General features: G+C 41.5%; 1 long non-coding RNA gene across 1 annotated transcript; it reads right to left on the bottom strand.

The window, feature by feature from the left end:
* Positions 1-11,174: 11,174 nt before the first annotated feature.
* On the bottom strand, positions 11,175-20,356 carry LOC131471648 (uncharacterized). Its single transcript, XR_009242008.1, has 3 exons — positions 19,959-20,356; positions 17,856-18,000; positions 11,175-11,221 (listed from the first exon to the last, which is right to left on the bottom strand). It is a non-coding gene; the product is annotated as an uncharacterized LOC131471648 (long non-coding RNA).
* Positions 20,357-21,867: the final 1,511 nt, after the last annotated feature.

The raw sequence follows: 21,867 nt of genomic DNA, 5'->3' as shown, positions 1-21,867 counted from the left end.
AGACACAGCAAAAGAAAGTGACAAAAGAGTAGCGTGAGACGTGGAGCCGCAGTTTGACTGAGAAATAAAACCTGATGATGACATCACTTCCTCGTCACTGCTGGTTCCATTTCTATGGTTTGGAAAACACCAGAAACCTACGTCATGTGTTAAGACATCACTTTCCAGTGCACATGCTTTGTCTCTCTCTCTCCCTCTCTCTCTCACTCACACACAGACACACACACACACACACACTACTATCACTGCTATCAGAGATTAATATACATAGTAAAGTGTTGCAACACAACACTCTGTGCATCAATGGAGTCACCAGATGTTTACTGGCTCTCAAGCTGTGCCATGACACTAAACCACTTTCCTCTCTCACACGCACACGATGAATCACAACCAAGTACATATATGAGATAAGGACATTTTTCAGGTTACAAGCAAGTTACAAGTGTGTGTGTGTGTGTGTGTGCGTGTATGAGAGAGAGAGAGAGAGAGAGAGAGAGGGGAGAGTGAATGCTTACTCTGTAGGAAAGAGGAAGTGATGCAAGTGAGGGTCTATTTTTAGAAAATAGCGGAAGTCCATCCATTTCACTTCTCTTTCCAGGATTAGCAAATATCTAAAATATAGACACGTACACAAACACACAGAACCAGTGAAAGCGCGCACCGTCTCACCACAAAACGCCTACACAGTCTTCCAGTGGTTTGCATAGGTGGATCTGATAAAAGTTTGAAACAAATCATCACTTGCACATCATGTTCTATAAGTGTGCAGACAAGAGGTTTAACACGTCACTTATGAGGACTGGAGGTACAGCCTCCATGTACACTTACATATAGACAAACCCACACACACCGTTTCATATCTCTATCACCTGACCAGACAGAAACTGCTCAATTCTGACATCTGAAGCAGCAGGTGATCACAAAGCTGTGTCATTGTAATAATGAAGTCATATGATTGCCATGGCACTGAGAGGAGAGTGGGTGTTTTCACTTCCATTTACATCACATGGTGACTTGATCAAAGTGACAAGTGAGAATGGTGTGGGCTATCTTGCCACCATCTTGGTCACTCGACCAAAAAACCTGCTCACTATGTTGCCACATGATTCGGAGAAAAAGACGTCAGGTACTCTGGGCAACCCCAGTACTGTGGTTTAAAGGTCAATCACTACAGGACCGAGAGTGTTAAACTTTTAAATATAAACAACTGTCCATTACATCCAAGCCACTGTAAATGAGCTCACAAAATGTTGATTGAGCAGCTCCACGTGACTCTCTGTGGGTTTCTCATGTCTCATGTCACTCTGCAACATGCTTGCACTGCACACAGGAAGTGATTTGTTTTATGCCAAGACAGATGGAAGCAATACCAACACTGTGCTAGTAAAGCGAGATGGCTGCAAACTGATTGACGTATCACTGAAAACACAAGGAAGTGCCAATACAAGGTGAATTCTACTGCTGCAACAACGTGGTCGTTCAGCAGTTTGACCAGACAAACGCTTCTTGTCTTTATCCGCCCCTGCACAGCCGGTGTAAACACAAACTGACTGAGCCCGATTTCAGATGAAGGATGCAGCACACAAATAATGTTACATGGTTTCTGTTCACAAACACCAAACACTACACATTGTAGCTTTAAGTCAAATGAATGTCATTGAAATAATGACACTACAAGGTGATGAATCAAAACTACTAGAATCAGTACAAGTATGTCGATGTCGAAGTAAGGTTGATCTTGAAGGATATAAATCCTCCATGTTTGAAAGATAAAGGGTTTGTCCAACAGTGGAGGATCCAATGAATTACATCACCAAGTTGCACTATGGGAAATGGGAAACAAAGTGTTTTTGGGAGCTTAACATATACTGAGGAGTAAAAGTGGGGATGTATTGTCCTCTTTTAACCTGTAAATAAGAGCAGAATGTAGAGTGCACAGGCAAAGAGAGGCCATAAGCAAACAAAGGGCCCATAAAACACCTCATAAACAAATGGTTTAAAAAGGCTTATTTTATTTATTGCTAGTTAAATACATTTTATTTTTCTTCTTTTTTTAAAAAAAAGAAGTACTGCATCAGCTTGCCAAAGCAATTATGAATGTTCTCCTTTTAGTCCTTACTACACAGATACATATGTATGTATGTGCATAAATGGTTAAGAGCACACTGTAGCAATACAACTAACTCCATCATGTGGTGCACAAACAAAGATGAATTGAGATGAAGTGACACTACCTCTGAAAAATGAAGTGAAAGGAGGAAAAACAAAGATGACCACTTTTCTTTTTTTTTTACAGCAACCAATACTGCCATTACTCTAAACAGCAGTGAGAAGCAGGTACTCCCTGAACGCACTTACACTTGTGTTGCTAAAAGCAAGGAGATGCCAGGAGGTGCTCCATGCCGCCAGTGACAGGGGTAGAATAAAGGTCATGGAAGGCCCCAATGCATGAGTTTGTCTTAGGCCCCAAAATGACTTCATATGCCCCTGGAAGAAGGTAGAATCTAAGTTATAGTGTGTTTTGGGCAAAGGAGTCAGAGCAAGATGGAGAGGATGTTTTTTCTCCAAAATATTGTGGGGATTTTTCAGAAAGAAGTATAAACATAAGCAAGGCAGGGGGCCCAGTCCACTAGCACCCCTGAGGTTGTTCCTCTGGGAGGTTTAATGAACATATTCACTTACCCTGATACTTTCCTCCCCCCTTCCCCCCCTAAACCCATCTTCCACTGCCCCCTGTCCTCCCACTCCCCTCTTTTTCCCCACTCCACTAGTGTTTTCCACCCCAGTGGAAAGGAGGAGGGGTGGACATGGCACGGCTGCTCACCAGCATCTTTAGTGTGCGCAAGAAAATGGGTCAGATACAGGAATGAGTGGGGAGGCAGGGCGGTGGGGGGGGGGCTTCTTTCACAACCATGAAGTGGTGAATGTGCTGGGTGTGTGCGTGTTATGTTTGTGTGTGTATGTGTGTGTGTGTGGGTTTTAAGACTGGGTGAGCTGGTGTTGAAAGCCCCCCAGAATGTCGTCACCGTCAGGCATGCTTCTCTCTCAACAATACATGTCAAGTTTTAAATGACAAAAACTGCATATATCTTGGAGAATTAAGTATTTGTTCATGCATAGGCTAAAAGAAAAGAGTAGCACAACATGTCATTTAAAAAAAAGAGGCCAAAACAGCAAAAGGAAAATAGCTGTTTTCTTACATCGGCCTCAGCAGAGATAAACAGCATCATAATCTTATCTCATAAACAAGTAACTCTATTTGGACACTCTTAAATTGCCTGTGTGTGTGTGTGTGTGTGTGTGTGTGTGTGTGCTTACACATGAGTGCATGTGTGAATGTTGTTGATGCGTAGGAGACTTACGTGTTTTGGCTTAAAACATGGCTGTTGATGGCTTGAGTTGTCATGACGATTTATAGTCAGGACTTCACCATGGTGACCATGACTGGACACACAAACACACACACACACACACTACACAAGTGCACACTTTTTTAATACAGTGTAATGGAATGTTTATAAGTAAATGTCACATTTTTATTTTCTAACCTTTGGATATGAATTTGAGAATTCAATTAGCTTGATTGGGACCTGACACAAGAAGCAAAGGAATATTATTCCAAGCCTGACTGGATCCCATGTTATAGGTATGGACTGTGTGTAAATGTATACTTTCCTCGTATTTCATTTTTAATTGAACATTTATGTTCTCTCATCTTTCCTTTTTTTTTTATCTTGCCTATAGTACTCACTCATTGTATGATATTATATTTGATTAGGCTTGATTGGACTCTTAAGCACTTTGTAAAAATGTGTTAAGAAAAGTGCTATATAAATAAAGTTTACTATTATTATATTATAAGTGTATCCAAGTGGACAAACCCTTTGGTCAAACAGTGCTGGAAAGAGAAAAGTGTTTGTTTTTTCAGGCGAGACAAAGGGCAGGCTGTTAAGTGCAGGGGAAAATGTCATGTACAATGTAGCTGCTCCTTTCAAAGTCTTGAACTGGGACTGCTGCCCTCCCCACTGCACTGGGTTTGTTGTGTCCCTTACATTATGGATCAGATCTAATTATCCTCAGGTCAACTCAGACCACGCCTGAGTTTCCTCAGATCATTTTATGATTATTATTTTTTTTATGAATAAAAAATGGTTCTGTCAGTGTTTAACTGTCAAACATGACAATTCTATGTATTTTATGGACACATACAGACGTGTACACAATTTGGTGCTTTCGTCTGCAGGAGCCATTCCAAAACCTCAAAAATTGAAAATGACACTGAACTCTAAAACTAGAAAAGCTCTGGGTTCAAAGTCATTTAAGCATCAGTTGCAACGGCAATTGCCACTGTGACAGAACCACAACACATTTTCACACTGTGGTGACAAGAAAGACGTAAGTGTTCTACTGCGGGGTAAGAGGTCACAGATCCGTTGACCACTGTAGCCATGACCACGACTCTCTGTGGCACAAAGAGCACCAGTCTCCCACATAGTGTCTCACACATACACAGGAAACAATCAGACGTCAGCCTATCACACACAACAACGTTCTGACATCATGGATGACATGACAGCTAAGCAGGAACAGCTGTCTAGTAGTTTTAGGCCACACCACAGGAGAGTGACGCAACAGAGTGTGTGTGTGTGTGTCTGTGACAGAGAGAGACAGAGAGAGAGAGAGAGAGAGAGGTCAGCACTGCGTATGCAATGGACAGATAGCACTGGTGTGGTCAGTGTGGGAGAGATGAATCACAGGGTCAAGCACTGAAGTTACATTCCAGTGAAGGGGGAAGAAGAAGAAAAAGAAGGCAGAACAAAAAAGCCAGAGAAAGTGAGAGTGAAGAAGTCAGACGTCAGACAGAGAAGAGAAAGAGCAGACAGACAAAGAGACAGTTCAAGTTTTAGTGACTTGGTAGCACATCCTCGCTGTCATCTAAAAGGAGTTTTGGAGAGAACCGCTCAAATCAACAGTCTCATGAACTGTGCAGTGACTTTAAATCCACACAAATGAACATGTGTTTCCATGCTGTGCTGTGCTACGTGTTCATGTTGCGTGTACAGATATTTTTGTGTGAATGGTCGGCTCCTCTGGGGGGAAAAAGGGAATCCTGCCCAGACATTCCGTGGCACAGTTTCCAACAGAGTTTCCACTACAAGTAAAACATACACACACACACACACACACACACACACACATATGAATTCCAATCTAATGTACTATGGGAAGGAGAAGACAAGGGACAGCACAAAGCATGAGCACAATCACTCGTTGGTATGTTGGTGTCAAGACGAGCGGGAGATAAGCACTCAATCAGGCCTGTTGTTAACATATTACGGGTGCCACAGCTTGCACACGACACAGTACTTAAACCCCTACCATGTTAACCACGACAAACATGCAGCTCCAAATGGGGCTTCCCATAATGCAAGTGAGGACAGTCCCTCACTTTGTCAAAATAGTTCATGAAATATTTTTAATAACCAACACCTCAGTAGCACAAACACATATCACTATAGATTCACACAATACAAAACAAACTACAATCTACTTTTTCTACTTTATTTAACAGTAGTATCCAACAACTATCTAGAAACATTGCCTTTTTAGCATTTTTGGTCCGATTTCTGGCAGTAAACGTTATTTTGTCGAATACTTTTTCACTGATGGTGGAAGACGACTGAAAGACATTTTGCTGAAAGACATTTTGCTAAAAACCACAAATATCAACCACATGGTTGCATGGATGAAAATGACCGGACTTCACAAACGTCAGTGTGATATCTTGACTGGGAACCATTAATGTCTTCACCAAATTATATTTCAATCCATGCTGCACATGTTGAGATATTTCACTGAACAAGTGAAACATTTGACCTGCCTGTGCTTCATCCAGTGTATACCATACACCTGTACATCTACAGAAAAAGGTTGTCAAAAAAAACTGCCAACCTCGTGGTGGCGCTAGAGGAGTCCATCCATTTTCAGTTGAGACCACACTGGTGCACTGCCCAGTGAAAACCACGCTTCACAATACACAACATAACTACTTTATTGGAGTTTGAAATTCAATCCGCTTGTTGCAGCAGAGCAATAGACACAAATGAAAAACAGAAGAAGGAACATAATGAGCTATGACTGTGACATGACATAAGCCTGTCACAACCAGTCCAAACTGCTGTGGAGGTTTGGTTTACACAAGATGGGAACAAGCCCAGTGGTTCCTATTCTCCATCCAACCCCCCAACCCCCCCTAAAATCCATTCATGCATCCATCCACTTCCATCCACTTCTCCAACTCCAGTCTCCACTGCGCAGAGTGGGGCAGAGGAGCATTTCCACAGCCGTGGCCAGGAGAGCTTCCAAAGTGTCATGGGGACACACACATACGCACAATACAATCACTTAATTACAAGGTTTCCACACACACACACACACACACACACACACACACACACTGAAACTCCTACAAAAAAACTTATACAAAGACCAAATATGTTCATGGAGACCAGGAATATCTTGACTATATGGAAACCACATAGTTAACGGCCCCACACTGCAGCAACGAACACACCAAAACACAAAGGCTTCGTTCATACCAGGCATCAACATTCATCTTGGGTAATCCGATTACAAGTGGACACCTGGAGTGAGTCTCCACATGAGTTTCAGGTGACCAGCATTAGTTAAGTCATGGGTTAACTAGGTGGTCTTCCTTACTACAGTTGTAGCTCAACTACGCCATTTAATTTGGCTCCTGCCCTTGTCCCAGTATCCACGCACATACAAGCGAGGAATCAGTTTAGTGAATGAAGTGTGTCCGCCTTCGCTACGCTAGATGTGATAGACCCCCTTTCAGCTTGTTGGCATTTTACAGTTTAGCTGGCAGCTAGTTACAGCAAGCCTTCCAAGTCTTCCTGCCATCCATGAACTTCAAAACATTCAATTCTTTGGGATGGGAGAGCATAAACTCAGTCTCCTTGTCAATTCAACAAACACACCGATCTGGATTTCGACATGTTTTTGTCTTCTTCTGTAAGGGTGGGTCAAAATATCAATTTGTTGATACTGTATCCTCGTCCTTCCTTGTGCAATGTGATAAGCAGGATAATGGTGGAGAAAGCTACGTTAATAGATGCTCCATCCACGTTCAATACGTAGACTTTATGCTCTTTGTTCTCTATGTTGCGAATAAACAGAGAAATCCTGCACTTTTAACTTTTCACAGACGCTTTGTTTTCTTCAGTTAGACCAGATATTGTGATGCATCGCTATATGATTGTCTTGTGATATATTGATTATCACAGAACTGTTGTATCGTGATATTATTGGTATCGTGAGATACCCTGTGATTCCCACCCCTATTCTTTTACGTACCGGCTTCCTCTGTTGTTTCCGGTTTGAGCTCCCATGCCACTTTAAAGGCCACTTTAAAGGCCACATAGACCGGAAGCTCCAATTAACGCTGCGTTCTGGTTGCGTACATTCAACCGCAGAAGAAGAAGAACTACTCTCGTTGTAGCTGCTGAGATGCAGAGCATACACCGTGCCAGAGGGGGAGCTGTGTATCTGAGAGCTGGCCGACCAATTACGTCACTTCCAGGTACCTGGCCAATCACAGGACAGTAGGAAAGCTCTCGTTGGCTGGCCAATCACAACACAGTCCACGTTCTGGGGGTGTGATTTTGGTCTGAAACAGCGCGGCTGACCAGAGCGTCAGTGAGAAGATATTTTGATCGGCTCGTTTGCAGCGACTAGGAGGTTTTTAACCATGAAAACAAGTTAATATATGTAAGTAGACCTCCATAACTAACATATATGTGCGATACAAGCATTCGATGTCACCTTTAAGTCTGACTGAATGTAATTTGGTGTTTGGCCAACGGCTTTGCCTATACTGTATGTATTTTAAAAGTCTTAATCAGATGAGCATGATTTGTGTTTTATTTGTAATGTCCTGTAAATGATGTGTGTCTCTTGGGTGCATTCACCTATACTCACAGCATCCACGACACATGTTAATGCCAGATGCAAACAAGGCCATACATGCTCACATGAGTGCTTATGTCATGGATACTGCTTACGTGTCTACTCTATCTGTTAATACTTGCAAGTGGTCCAATATAGCACCTGTGTTTCAGAGGAAGACCTAAAATAATAGTCACGCAGTGACAGAAATAGACCTCTGCTTTGCATGCTGCAGTCTGTGTGTCATTTGAATGGGAGAGCCACTCCTGATCGATGGTGAGATAAACGGGGAATCATTCTGTGATGTCACAATCGTGTGGTTGCAAAATATTTTAAATTACTTTGCAAGAAAAAGCAAATGATGCACCAAAAGAATAATCCACAATTTGGGCCAAACAAGAGGGATCTGTGGGATTTGTGGAAATATGTTTGTGTGTGGACAGTTTCCCCTACAGTGCCAGGTGTGGAAAGCAAATCTTAGTTGTGTGATGCAGCTTAGTTTCCACAGTGGAAGCCTGTTCCTGGACAGAAGGTGCAGTGGATGTTCCTTCCTCATGGAGCAAAGGAACACAAGGGGAGACAGAGGAGAGGGGAAAGAGAGCACAGAGGAAGGAGTGAGTGGTGGCTGAGTGTCAAGAGAGAGGAAACTGTATCCAGACACAGCAAGAGGAGTGTGTCACAGAGACACTGATGGTGAAAGTGCTGTGTGGAAAGAGAAGTGGGCTATTGACATTGGTTAAGAGGTGAATGTGAGGTCATGACCTGCCATTGACCTAAAGCCCGATTTACACTTCAGTGCATGACAGTGGGCTCATACAGACCTGGTATTAACATCCATCCTGAGTGATTCACTGGTGGACAGTGATATGTGTCCAGAATGAATCTCTTGTAAACACCTGCGATCAGATCTGGCTTCACCTTTGCTGTATTCATATACACACTTAGGGAATCTGATTGTACAGATATGTCCACAGTAAATGACCCCTATCAGACTAAGTACTAGGGCTGCAATGATTAGATTATTAATCTATAAACTCATTTTATCATCCATTAATCAGTTTGAGAGGTTGGAGTTGTTTTTGCTTCATATAACAAAGAAATCTTTGGTTTGGTTTGTGGACAAAACAAGTCATTTAAGCGTTTTTATCATTTTGAGGTTTGGAATACAAAAATCAACATTTACTGTATGGAGTGGACAACTAATTGATAAATCAAGAAAATAATCAACAGATTTATCGATTATAAACATCAGCAATGCTAATCAGCACTCATACATTTATTTACAGTGTCTATTCACTCAAGCTCATATTTTTCTCTCTCTCTCTCGCTGTCACTCACACGCACACAAACAAACACGCACACACACAGTGTGCCGTCAGAATCACTAGCATCATAATTTTGGTTCTGCAAACAGTCAAGACGTCAGGGTGTATTTGAATACAGGGTGGGGGAAGTTAGATCTTAGATCATATGCAGCCACAGGAGATGCATACAGGACACATTTTAATCCCAGGTGTGAACAGTACAGTATTACTTAGTGCTGTCCTCATGTGTTTGTATCACTGAGGGCAGACATCACATCTGTTAAGTAAGAAGTTTATTCAACCTTAAAGGAGAGGAGTGTAGTCTCCCATACGTCGCTCAGGTCACACCTAATATCACAGCAGGATCAACAGCGTACAATCATATTATTTCACAGATGGACACACAGGCTACAATAAGGCAACAGCTCAATGTATAGTGATGAATGATCTTTATGGATTTGGGGTGTTTAGGGTCTGCAAAGCACCATTTCTGCTTCAAGTTAGTAAAATACACCTTTAATCTCAATAAGATGAATAGCTGAGCAAACTAAAAAAAGTTTTTTAATGGTGAATGGTGAAAATTTGTCCTAACAGGTCTGTAGTATCGCCCGTGGCTCTGAGAGGCTTTTCGAGTTGATCAAATGAACCCAATAAACCTGGTCATCAAACCACTGCATCACATATTGGAACCTGTCCCTTGTTTCTTAACCGTATAGTAATATTGCTCTCAAAACCAACACACACTTAAATATCCTGTGGTGGGTGATTTAACCTCAGTTTGGTTGGATCTCTATGTGGTGGTCTTCTTATGTGTGGAGGAAGACACTGTTCATGTAAGTGGAAAATTTGTTTTTATCTTACACTACGTAAAGATGTTTTTTTTCACTTACAATACAATCAAACTGATTTTTGATTTTCCAATATTCCCACAACTGAAATTACTCCGGAATTCTATTGAATCATGTTACATCAGCATCAAATTATGTCAACATTTTTGGGAACTACACTCCCACACAACAAGTCAGCACTTCTAGTCATAGGGAGTGGCTTGCGTAAACACTTGCTCTTCAGGTATGCAGCTGGCTGAGCATCTGAAGGGAAGACTTGCTGCTCCTTTATTACCCAAAGAAATGTAGTTCATGAAAATGTCTGGGAGTGCCTCTCACTGCGCACCAAAGGCTTCTGGGAAGATCACAATGGCATCCATGGGTGCGTTCGTATCAGTGCTACTTGGTGCCCACGCAGCAGCCACGATAAGCCGTGATGCATGGACGTTCGATTCCCGTACCCCAGGTAATTGTTGAGAACCACATTTCTATCGTGAGAAGGAGATGAGGTTTAAATGTCAAAGTTTAAATGCTCTGAATCATATGGCATGAACCTTTTAGAAGAAAAGGTCAAGGCCATGGGGAAGCCAACTAAAATAATAAAATGTAATCCTGTTATGTAACTCATAGTCAGAGGGTATCATGGTGTTGCACAATGAGCCAGTCCCAGCTGACATAGGGCAGACGATGGAGTTCACCCTGTTCAGGTCGCAGGTTCATCACAGGGCAAACGCATAGATACGAACTCTAACTTTTTTGGATACTTGTTCAAATGGCAACGTGATGCCTAAAACAACTAATTCTCTCAAAAGATCACAAAGACATAAAGTTAACCTACCTGTCCAATAGAAACAGAGCCACCATGACATCATTTTGCATCCCTTTCTGTCGCCACCTTTCAAACGCTCACTTTGGTCTTGGATCACTCTGCGTCAGCCTTTTACTTGGCAGGAGCTTTCCCAAAAAAACACCTGTTGTTGGCACCTTTTCTGCTAAATGAGAAACATAAACATTTTAGAAATCTTCCAAAAACTAAAAATGTTATTGTTATTTACTTGGCAAGTAACAAACTGAATTCACCTTTTTATACCCAAATTCAAGCCGTCTCACTGGGCTTCTTCCCTGAGAAGTCAGAAATGAATCAAGCATATTCAACCACTAAAAGCAAGTAAATAACTATAATTTGACATCTTTTTGTAAAACAGTAAATTTGAGAATTCATGACTATAAAATGCAATTTAAAGTTAAAGAACAAAACATAAAAAAATATTTTGTTAATTTAGGGCAGCTGTGGCTTTGGGTGGTGGTCAAATAAATGTGTTGTTTTGTAATTGTTTGTATTTGTTTGTAAATTCACATATAAATGATATCCTATGTTTAAATTACATAATGAGTATCAGAGATTTGCAGAAAAACACTTTCCTCTCTTTTCCACTCTTCCCTAAATTTTAATTTTAAATTTCTTTGCTTTTTGCTTTGATGTTGTTATTTGTACCTGTTTTTCACAGAAACTTCATGGTTTGAAAAAAAAAACTACTAATTTAAGCAACAACCAATTGAAAAAATAAATACAAACAATAATCTAAATGGAGGTATCTGATCCCAAAAGGTCAGTTTTGTGCATGAATCATCCCTGAACTTTACGGAATTCCAGGATTAACCAGATTATGACAAACCATCTCACATAATGAGTCAACTTTGAAAAAGTAGGAAAAAAAAATACTGTCAACTCTCATGTGTTTTGCAAGCATGCACATGCAAGTATGCAAATACATGCACAGGCACGTGCACTTGCAGCCAAAGGCAAAGGCATGACTTGACAAGCTCCTCCCTCCGAGCCATTTGCTGTTCTATGAAAGCAAAGGTGCACATACCTGAGGTTTACGAAGCATAAACTTATTAAATCTCATTAACAATAGACTCTCTGCACAACACTCTAAGCATTTCATTCATACTCAGAAGGTGAATGAAAACCTGACTCATAAGTCACTGTTAATCCTTGGTTATATTATGGGAATAATAACGTTAATAAATGAAAATATTACAGTAAGTCAGGTTCAAAGCAAACAATTACTATGCAAAGTTTATCAATATTAATGTGCAAATGTGTTGATTTAATATATCAGTCAATAAATATTATTATTATTATTATTGTTTTTATTATTAATATTATTATTAGAGTAATATTAGTAGTATGATTTATACAAAATATAGACCATTTCTAAATTTCTAACAATTTGATAAATACACAGAAAATGTCTATCGACTTGTTTACTGAGCTTTTTTATAACTTTGTTTTGTTAGTGTCTGTTGGTTTGTTTGTTCGGCATTTGTTATTGTTTATGACTTTATGCATGCACATACTGACTCCTGTGGCAGTGCCAAACCCAATAAATTTGATTTTTTCACTTTTTAATGTAAGTAGACATTACACAGAGGCAGCAGAGAATACACAGAGGCAGCAGGTAAAGTAATGCTGCCTCTGTGTATTCTCTCTGTCCAGCAGCATTTCTGCAGCCCATCCTTGGGGACCCTGAGATGTTACCAGGTCAGGTCACATGTGCGGTCAGTGTGGCATGTTTAGTGTGTGCCAAGTACACCATCACTGAGACATGTCTGGAAAACCTCCAATGGAAGGGATGAAAGAGGCATCCCAATCCGATGCCCAATTTTTAGCCCTCTTACCCTGGATTTCCACTGGACGCGGAACGGCCGCGGAACGGCCGCGGCGCAGTTCTGCTTCGTCCTCTCCCAAACGTCAATCCCCACCGGGCGCGTTACGGAAGCGGCGCGGAGCCTTTGGAGCCAGCGGTATTCACGGAAGATCGCGCGATAATCTCGAACGGACGCGAGATCCCGCGATAGACTGTGTGTATAAAGGAAACAACAACAACACAGCTTCTTTCATTTCTCCACTTCCATAATCAGTCTCTCGTCGTCCATTGTCTCCGAGACCCTCGGATCAAATGACTGTTGACCTGGGAGCACCGGTTATGACGTAACGTTGAGGTGAAGTTGTGACCTGCGTATTGTGTTTTATTTTGAAAGGGGGGCGGAAGTGTTTTACTTTGATACTGTGTCGGACTTCCTGTCTTGTGCGATCTGCTTCGTTGAAATTTACGAGGTTCAGCAGCGGCAACGGAAAAAATAGAACTGATTCCTATCGATAGCGCTGCGGCGCGGCGAGCCGCTTCTGGGCCGCTGCTGATCCGCGCCGCAGCGCGGCCGGTGGGAATGCTCACATTGATTAGAATGGAAGCGATTTGCAACGGCTACCGCGCCGTGGCCGTTCCGCGGCCGTTCCGCGTCCAGTGGAAATCCAGGGTTAGGCTATTAATGAGGAAGCTAGGGCTTATTATTCACATACATGTGTCCCTAAAGCAACAGTATGTAACTTAAGGTGATGTTAGTTGTTGTTGATCATTAGGCTACTTCATGAATATAAATGACGTAACATTATTTGTATCCTGCATCTGGAAAAAAGGGCTCAGTCAAGCAATACTATCAGACCTAACTCTAACTGAGGGAGTGTTTGTATGTAAACACCAGAAGAGCAGGCGTAGGTGGGCATAAGATGCATTTACTCTGCCCAGGTCTTGAGCAGTAGAATTCACGTCTGAAACTTTTCATGGGCGCTTCTTTGTGTTTTTAGTCATACGCAAAAAAAAACCTGTTTGCAGCCATCTCACTTTACCTACTCCATGTTACCTTAGCCTCCGTCTGTCTTAAAATAAAAGTAATCGATTCCTTCAGTATGTGCAGCATAGGTATGTCGTTGAGCAACACAAGATCTAAACACCACTATACTAAGAAACAGAGTCAGTTTTGTGCAAACTCATTCGACAATGGATTGAATATAAAGACATTTGTTTATATTTAAAAGTCATGCACTACAGTTTTAAAGCGCACAAGCTAAATAAATATACTGTCCACTAGAAGTTGACTTGAGACTAAAAACACATCAGATAAAAAGTATCAGCGGGGGGATCGCCCAAACAAGGAAGCTTTCCACCTACGACTGTGACTCATGCAGATATTTAACAACTTGTTTATCTCAGCAACATAGACGTTGACTCAGTTGACTAAAATGTCATCATTCCTTCATACAATATAAACCTGAAGTACAATTAGTATCTGTCACACTGATGACTGGACTGAATCTGTGGGAGGAGAGCAAAGGTGAAACGTATCAGTCATATGCAGGGCATCCTGCCAGATGGCACCGTAAATACACGACAACTGTCTTTTCAAACAAGCACAAAATGAATATTCAGTCAGTAAGTCTGCAAATACTAATAATTTCCACACTGTTAATGTAACCCATGCAAAACGGACTCTCTCATTCTTGGCCCTAAACACCATGTTTTACATTAAGCCTATTTATAACCCATGCAAATATTTGGTTCCTCCTCCATCACTTACTCCACTCCACACCATGCATTTTCAAGTGGACGCTTACGGCTCTAATATCAGCGGAGAGTCTAACTGTTCGATGCCTCAAATCTGGATGTAAACACTCTGAGGGGCAAGTGCTGCAACATACATGACACAAACTGGCACATACACACACATACATGTTCATGTTTCTGGCGTCGTCTAGAAAATCATCTTTAAACAACTGCCCACACGAGGGTGACTCATACGCCCACTGTTCACATATTTCCACACACTATATTACAAATTACGCCCACACTCTTAAGTTCACCACTGGTAGTTAAGTTGTAAACTCAGTAGCTTCAGTCGTGTTGCAATATGTTGTTTCTAGCACCCTGATATGACAGATCAGTGGCTATATGCCTTCCAACTGGTATATGGGCAGACGTCGATAGACAGCACTCTGTCCTGTGCAAAAGCCAAAAACACAACAAAAAATGTCTACTGAATCAATTTTGACTACCAGTAAGTTGATACACAATAACGCTATTGTATGTCAAAATTCAAAAATGTCTACATTGCTGACTGAGCACATGAAATACAAGTGAACCACTGGCTTTCATTTAAAGAGTTTTATTCTGTGTAGCTGCTCTGTTAATAAAAAAAAAGTGGATATGAATGCATGTCCTTTACTTCTGCACCATGCACTGCTTGTGTTTCTGCAAAGTCGGGCTGCACATCATGAGAGCACCGTCGCCCACTTTGGATTCTTGTTGCACGGTCTGTTTGATCTTTGAGTTGCTTGCATGATAAATAATCCCATCTGTCAACTTTCCAAACCCTGTAGTGCAAATCTTCCCTTTAATGACTGAACTGCTGCAGCCGTATAGTGTCTCGTTTGACATGGAAACACTAGCTGCAGATTACGCTGAATATTGTGTGCATCTGTGTTGTGTGACCAAACAGTTAGTCCACCCCAGCAATTAACTGCAGACTGGCTGATAATGGAGATACTCTGCCTTGTCTGCAACCACAGGCTGAGAGGGTGTAGACAAACTTACAACACTCACGGTCGTGGTTTTTATAAAGGAGTCGGGCCAGTTTGACTGATCAGTGAAGACAGTGTTGCATCATAAGCCTGACAGTGTCATATCAATACATAAATGCAGAATCTGGAGAGATTTCAGCCTGCGAATGGCAACAGTGAAATAATCAGTGTCTTAAAAAGGTATGAAATGGCATATATAGCATGCTGGATCTTGTCTGACGCACACCTGCTGTGTGTGACAGACAGGGTCATATATTTTGGGGGTTTTATATGGTGCTTAAAGCAGTTTGTGCTCCAAGAAAGTTAATGAACTGATGAAAAAAGATGATTCTAGTCACACAGCATGAGGACAATTGACAGCAAACATGTATAAAATGCTTAAAATGGATCTCACTGTGGTGATCAAATCTGCTTCATTGCAAGTGTCTTACATGTAACATGTAACATCAAAAAGCATGGGTCAAAAGTCAATAATCACCTGATACTCAGCCACTGCAAGCACTCTCCCCCCCTTAATGCACATGCATCATTTGTACACATTGTGTCCACTAAACACAAGCACAAAAGAATACAGATGAAGACTCACACACAGAAAATAAAGCCCGGCCTGGGTTTTACTCACACAGCCACACACACACTCCAAAATGTATTCAAGGTGGTGAATCACACAGTTACATTTTCACTGCAGGGTAATAACAAGAAAGGCGATAAATCTGCCACCACACAGGCAAGGGAAACTACAGAACATTATGAACAAGCTGTGGCACATTAGCTTCCTCTCTTTCTGTCCAGACACACACGTAAATAAACAAAAAAAAGTGTAAACAGCATCACGATAACATCATCTAAAGGCGCACGATCCTGCAGTGATACAGTACATGTCCTGTGCTGTGGTTCACGGAAACATTTCTCTACTCTACACTCTCCTGTCTTTGGGCACTGGTGTGATAAGGCAGTGATGGGTTGTATTACTGCACTTGGGTTCTCCCTTGAGGGAATCCCCTGATGTGTGTGTGTGTGTGTGTATGCGCACATGCATGCGTGTTTGTCCCCACAGAAACGGAAGAATGCCACCATTGAGCACCCTGCCATTGCGCCAGCAATCCTCTCGCCCGCACGCCCTCCCCTTCACATCCTCCTGCACTCTGACGTACAGTTGGAGCAGATTCGGTGACACGATGATAAAAGCCTTCCTCTGTTTCTCTCTTTCTCTCCTTTCCTTTTTTCTCCAGTGTCACCAGAGCGCTGAGTGCTGGTGCTTTGGCCGTACACATAGAGAGCTCATTCAAACTGACACAATCACTTTTCACTTCTGGTTTGTGATAAGACAGAGTTCAGTGTCTTGGTTCATTATGTCCACCATACAGGCAGCAGCTTTGTACAGAAAGCCTACAGATGCTACACCACTGTATACACGACAACAACTGTGAGAGCCAGCAGCCGCTGAAACACTTCTTCCATTCTTAAAGGACACAACTTCCTCTGACATGAATCTGACAACGCTGACAGGCCTGCAGAGGTTTAACAGTTCAAGCCAAACGACAGCAGACATTTAACCTGTCAAAGCACTTCTTTAGAGCTGTATAATTAGTTTTAAACAGAGACCAAAAACAAGAACAAAGAGAAATTATTTGATTTATAGAATTAAAATTGGGTAACAGAAAGCAGTGATACTATAATTTGCTCCTCAAATTAGCCAAGGCCTTCATGTTGTCTGGCTCAAACTGAAACAATAAAATGCTTGCAAACAGTTCCTTTACATTATAGGGTGTAACAACAACTTTGAAATCAATAGATGTATAATTTCAATCAGTGGTAAAGTTATAGTATTGGGCATGAATGTGTGTCCAACAAATCATGGATGTTGATGATGTGAAGAGGGGGAGTGGTCAGACATTAGTGCAAAGTTGTACTACGAATATCAGCTGGTGATCAGAAACTGGAGAACCATGTAAAAATATAGAGAGAAAATGTCCTAATTAATAACCAAAACAGTATAAAAATAAAGGTTATGCATATTTTTTTATATAAAAATAAAAACATATCACTTGTGTTTATCCATGTTTATCATGACATTTGACCAAATGAGGCAAAACATAATTTCTGAGGCCCTGGTTTACAGTTGGAGGTGAAATGTGTTTAATCATTAAATGGTTATGTTTAAGGTAAGGGATGAGGTCTTAGCTTTAGCTGTCCACAATGAATGGGAGTCAGTTCTGACACTTGTATGGTGTGTGTGTTTCCGTGTGTGTGTGTATGTGTGTGAGTCACATTACACAACTTTGGGACGCACTTGATTACCCACATGTCCAATTCTATTAAAAGGGCACCCACCGTCATAATCTCTAATCACTTCCATGTCTGGCTGAATAACAGAGTCGGTTAATCTGGATTTACACGTCACCGCGGTGAGGTCACAGTGGAGGTGGCTGATAGCCTGGCCGTCCAGAGCGAGCGGGACACAGACAGGTGAAAAACACTGAGGAGAGAAGGCAAATAATAGGAATTAGTTATACAGATATTTATGTTTCAGGATTATTGACAAAAGGCCAAAAAAAAGGTCTCAGATTTAAAGATGAATGACACAAATTATCCCTATATAACTGAGGTGAGTTATATTAGAGAACATAAATCATCTAATAGCAGTTGTGCTGATAACCCTGTGATGGACTGGTGACCTGTCCAGGATGAACCCCGCCTTTCGCCCTATGTCAGCTGGGATTGGCACCACCACCCCCTGTGACTCTCATGTGGAGGATAAAGCATTAGAAGATAAATGAATTAATGAATGAAACATAAATATGAAAGACAACACCCCCATAGAAAAATGATCCTTTGAGACATTACTGCATTACACCTGATGACCCAGATGTGAGCAAGAATATAACATTTGTGATCCATGCCTATAGGATGTTTAACCCAGGGGGCGGGGAATTAATAAAAAAAAGGGGTTGAATTGGGTCAGTATAATATTACGTATCCTCTTTTTTTAGATTTTATCCAAAGAGGATACATGGAAATCACTAAGTAACTCTGCATAGTGGTGAAAGCAGTGTTGCAAAGTAACAAAGTACAAATACTTTGTAAGTTTAGTAAAGTTTACTTTTACTCCACTACATTTCCTCTAACTATTTTTGTTACTCCTTACAACCAAATAAAAGCAGAAGAAGAAGAGTTGGTAATAGTCTGTATTTATATAGAGCTTTTCTAGACTTGATGAGCTGCTTTACACTATAGTTTGCAACATGGGGTTAAGTGTCTTGCTCAAGGACACATATAGACTAGTAGAGCCAGGAATTGAACCTACAATCTTCCAATTGAAAGACAACTTGCCCTACCACTGAGCTACCAGGGCTCAAGCCTTCACTTTTTTACTATTTTACTATACTGTAGTACAGTAAATGACATGTACTTTAAGACTTTTACTTAAGTAAGATTATAAAAAGTGACCTCAACTTCTACCAAAGTAATTTTCTGGTAAGATACTTGTACTTTTACTCAAGTATCCCTTGTATAAGGTACCTAACTAACCTTAACTCAAGTGATGGACCAGAATATGCACCATGACCTGTGCATCTCACCAGTGCTCACTTAAGATGAAGAACCTGTACGTCGAGCACCTGTTTAAGGAGGAATGAAGTGTGTTAAAATAAATGAAATAAAGAGGAAATGTTAAGTTAATTGTTAATGAACTTATAGGCACAGGGGTGCCCTGAGCCTCTGGCAGACTCTGCTGTCATGTGATCAGAGTGGCCTGCAGCTAATCCTGGCACAGTGAGACCCCATGGTCAAAGTCCCCCAGCATTAACACTTCAGACAAACAAATGTAATACGTAAACAAACGCAACTGGAATGTTGAGTCTGCTGCACGGTTCTCTGTGTATATCACCTCAAATGGCACATTAGGGATGTGTGTTCTGGTGGAGCAACAAGGCCTTTCTTTCCTTATACACACACACTTCATTCATAGTGAGGACACTAACGGACATAATACATTACCTAACCCCTTACCCTAACCTTAAAACCAGGTCTTAACCCCCCAAAAGCCCTTTAAAGATGTGAGGACCAGCCACAATTTCCTCAGTCTGTATGGTTTATATGCTTCTTGGTCCTCACAAAGGGACAAATACAAGAACACACACACAGGCGCAGATGAGAGGCTTTCCTTATCTGAAGTTGGGTGAGTATCTGTGTCAAGGTGTAACTCAGAGGAGGGATTTCCCCGGGAGGACGTGCAGATGAGTGCGACAAGCGTGCACGCTCAGCTTTCTCAACTTGTCCTGTTTAATGATTGAATACATTGAGCTCAGGTTTGTGGCCTGACCACATTGTTATTTGTTTCTCTTGCCATCGGCTCGGTCGCCTCGGCTTTGAGGCGACTCAGGTCTGTGCGCGCAGCCGGTGAGAGAAGCGAAGCCACCGTCACACTCCACAAACCTGTTGCATCATGTGTCTGCCCGAAGAAGCGATGTTTTTGTTTTTTAAACTCCCCCACTTCTCCAGCCTTCTCCACGGACAGAGACGGGGCGGGACGTCCGTGGCAGTGTGACAGTGAGACTGATGCTACTGTGGAACGGGCTCCTGCTGTTACGTTTCTCATCAGCTGACAATAAAAAAAACTATCCTCTGCTAAAGCAACATGTTGACAGTGAATGTGCTGATTGTGGAGCCGTGGCTGCTTTCACGTGTCCGCGTGTCTCGGGTTGCCTTTACGAATGAAAACGGGGACACGGTTTGCGGCTAAAAATACCTGTCTACGACTATATTTGGCTTGGCTGGCTCACAATCACAGCGCTAAAATAGTTGGGCCGTCGCAATGAATGGGCTCTCTGCTATCTCACTCTGCCTCCGCCCGCCAGATGCTAAATTTAGTAAAGCTTACGTCAATCACGAGCCTCAGTGCGTCAAGGCTCCCCCCGCCCTCCGGAGCTCGTCATTGGCCACAATTAGGACGTTGAGTGTTAAGTACGCGCCTCGTGATTGGCTGACTTAATGTTCTCGGCGGCTCCACAGGCGCTTTTCAATTTGTTGGTTGCTGTGCACGTTTACCTGTCTTTGTCTGCCTGGTTGTGTTGTTCTCAAATGTGCCTGCAGTTATTTACTTACTTAATTGAAGTTAAAACGTCGTTTTTATTCGTTTCCGTGGGGAAGGCACAGGTGTTACTGATCACATAAACGATGTTCATGGAATAAATATGGAATAAATATGGAAAGTGTGACACTGAACCCACATGCTCCTCAAAAGCAAGGATGCTAAATGGAACTCAGCCATCATTCATGTGGTTATTTTACACCTATGATTTCAGCTACTGTGACCTGTTAAAATGCAGCGTTGTAATGTAACAAAGTACAAATACTTTGTTACTGTACTTAAGTACAAAATTTAGCAAAGTTTACTTTTACTCCACTACATTTCCTCTCACTATCTTTGTTACTTGTTACTACTAAATAAAATCAGAAGAAGAAGAGTTGGTAATGGTCTGTATTTATATATAACTTATCTAGTCTTGATGAGCTGCTTTACACTACAGTTTTGACATTCACCCATTCACACACTCCAACATGGGGTTAAGTGTCTTGCTCAAGGACACATAGACTAGCAGAGCCAGGAATTGAACCCACAACCGTCAACTAATAAGACAACTTACACTACCAGTGAGCCACCATGGCTCTATTCTAACTCCTCATTTAGGTACTTTATACAAGACTGTGAAAATCCATTACAGTGAACATCAACTGATTTAAAACTGCCTTTTGTTGTTAATATTATTCTGACAATGTTTGGTCTTATTGTAAAATAATATACACTAGGAAATGGTCTGTTAAGCAATACTATCAGATCAGACTGAGGGAGTTTTTGAGTGAAAACAGAGACAGTGTAGCAATTATCATACTGCCATATGACCAGGGTTTTTGACGTCTGAAACTTTTCATGGGTGCTTTTTTTGGTTTTTCAGTCATAGCACAATGTTACTCCTACCTCGGTCTGTCTTGATATAAAACAAATCACTTCCTGTGTGCAGAGCAGGAATGTCACTGGGGAACACAAGATCTACACAGAGAGAGAGAGTCATGTGGAGCTGATTGGCATCATCAGCATTGTGTGAAATCGTGTTAATGTTTAGAAGTTTACAGTATTAAAGTAACTTTACTCTCAGAGGGAAAAGAAAATTTAACATTCACAGTCAGCTTAAGGAAACTATTGTAGGTGTGTCTCAAAGACAGAGAAGGTGAGTTCACCGTTATTAGGCCTGACACATTAAAACCCTGGTCTATCTTGGGTTTTCACTGCTGTGTAGTTAGCTGGAGAAAGCTGAGTCAGCTACTAATACAGTGTATCATCATA

The sequence above is a fragment of the Solea solea genome, chromosome 13 (assembly GCF_958295425.1).
Source record: "Solea solea chromosome 13, fSolSol10.1, whole genome shotgun sequence".
Classification (NCBI taxonomy): Eukaryota; Metazoa; Chordata; class Actinopteri; order Pleuronectiformes; family Soleidae; genus Solea; species Solea solea.
This window is presented reverse-complemented; position numbering and strand designations above follow the sequence as displayed.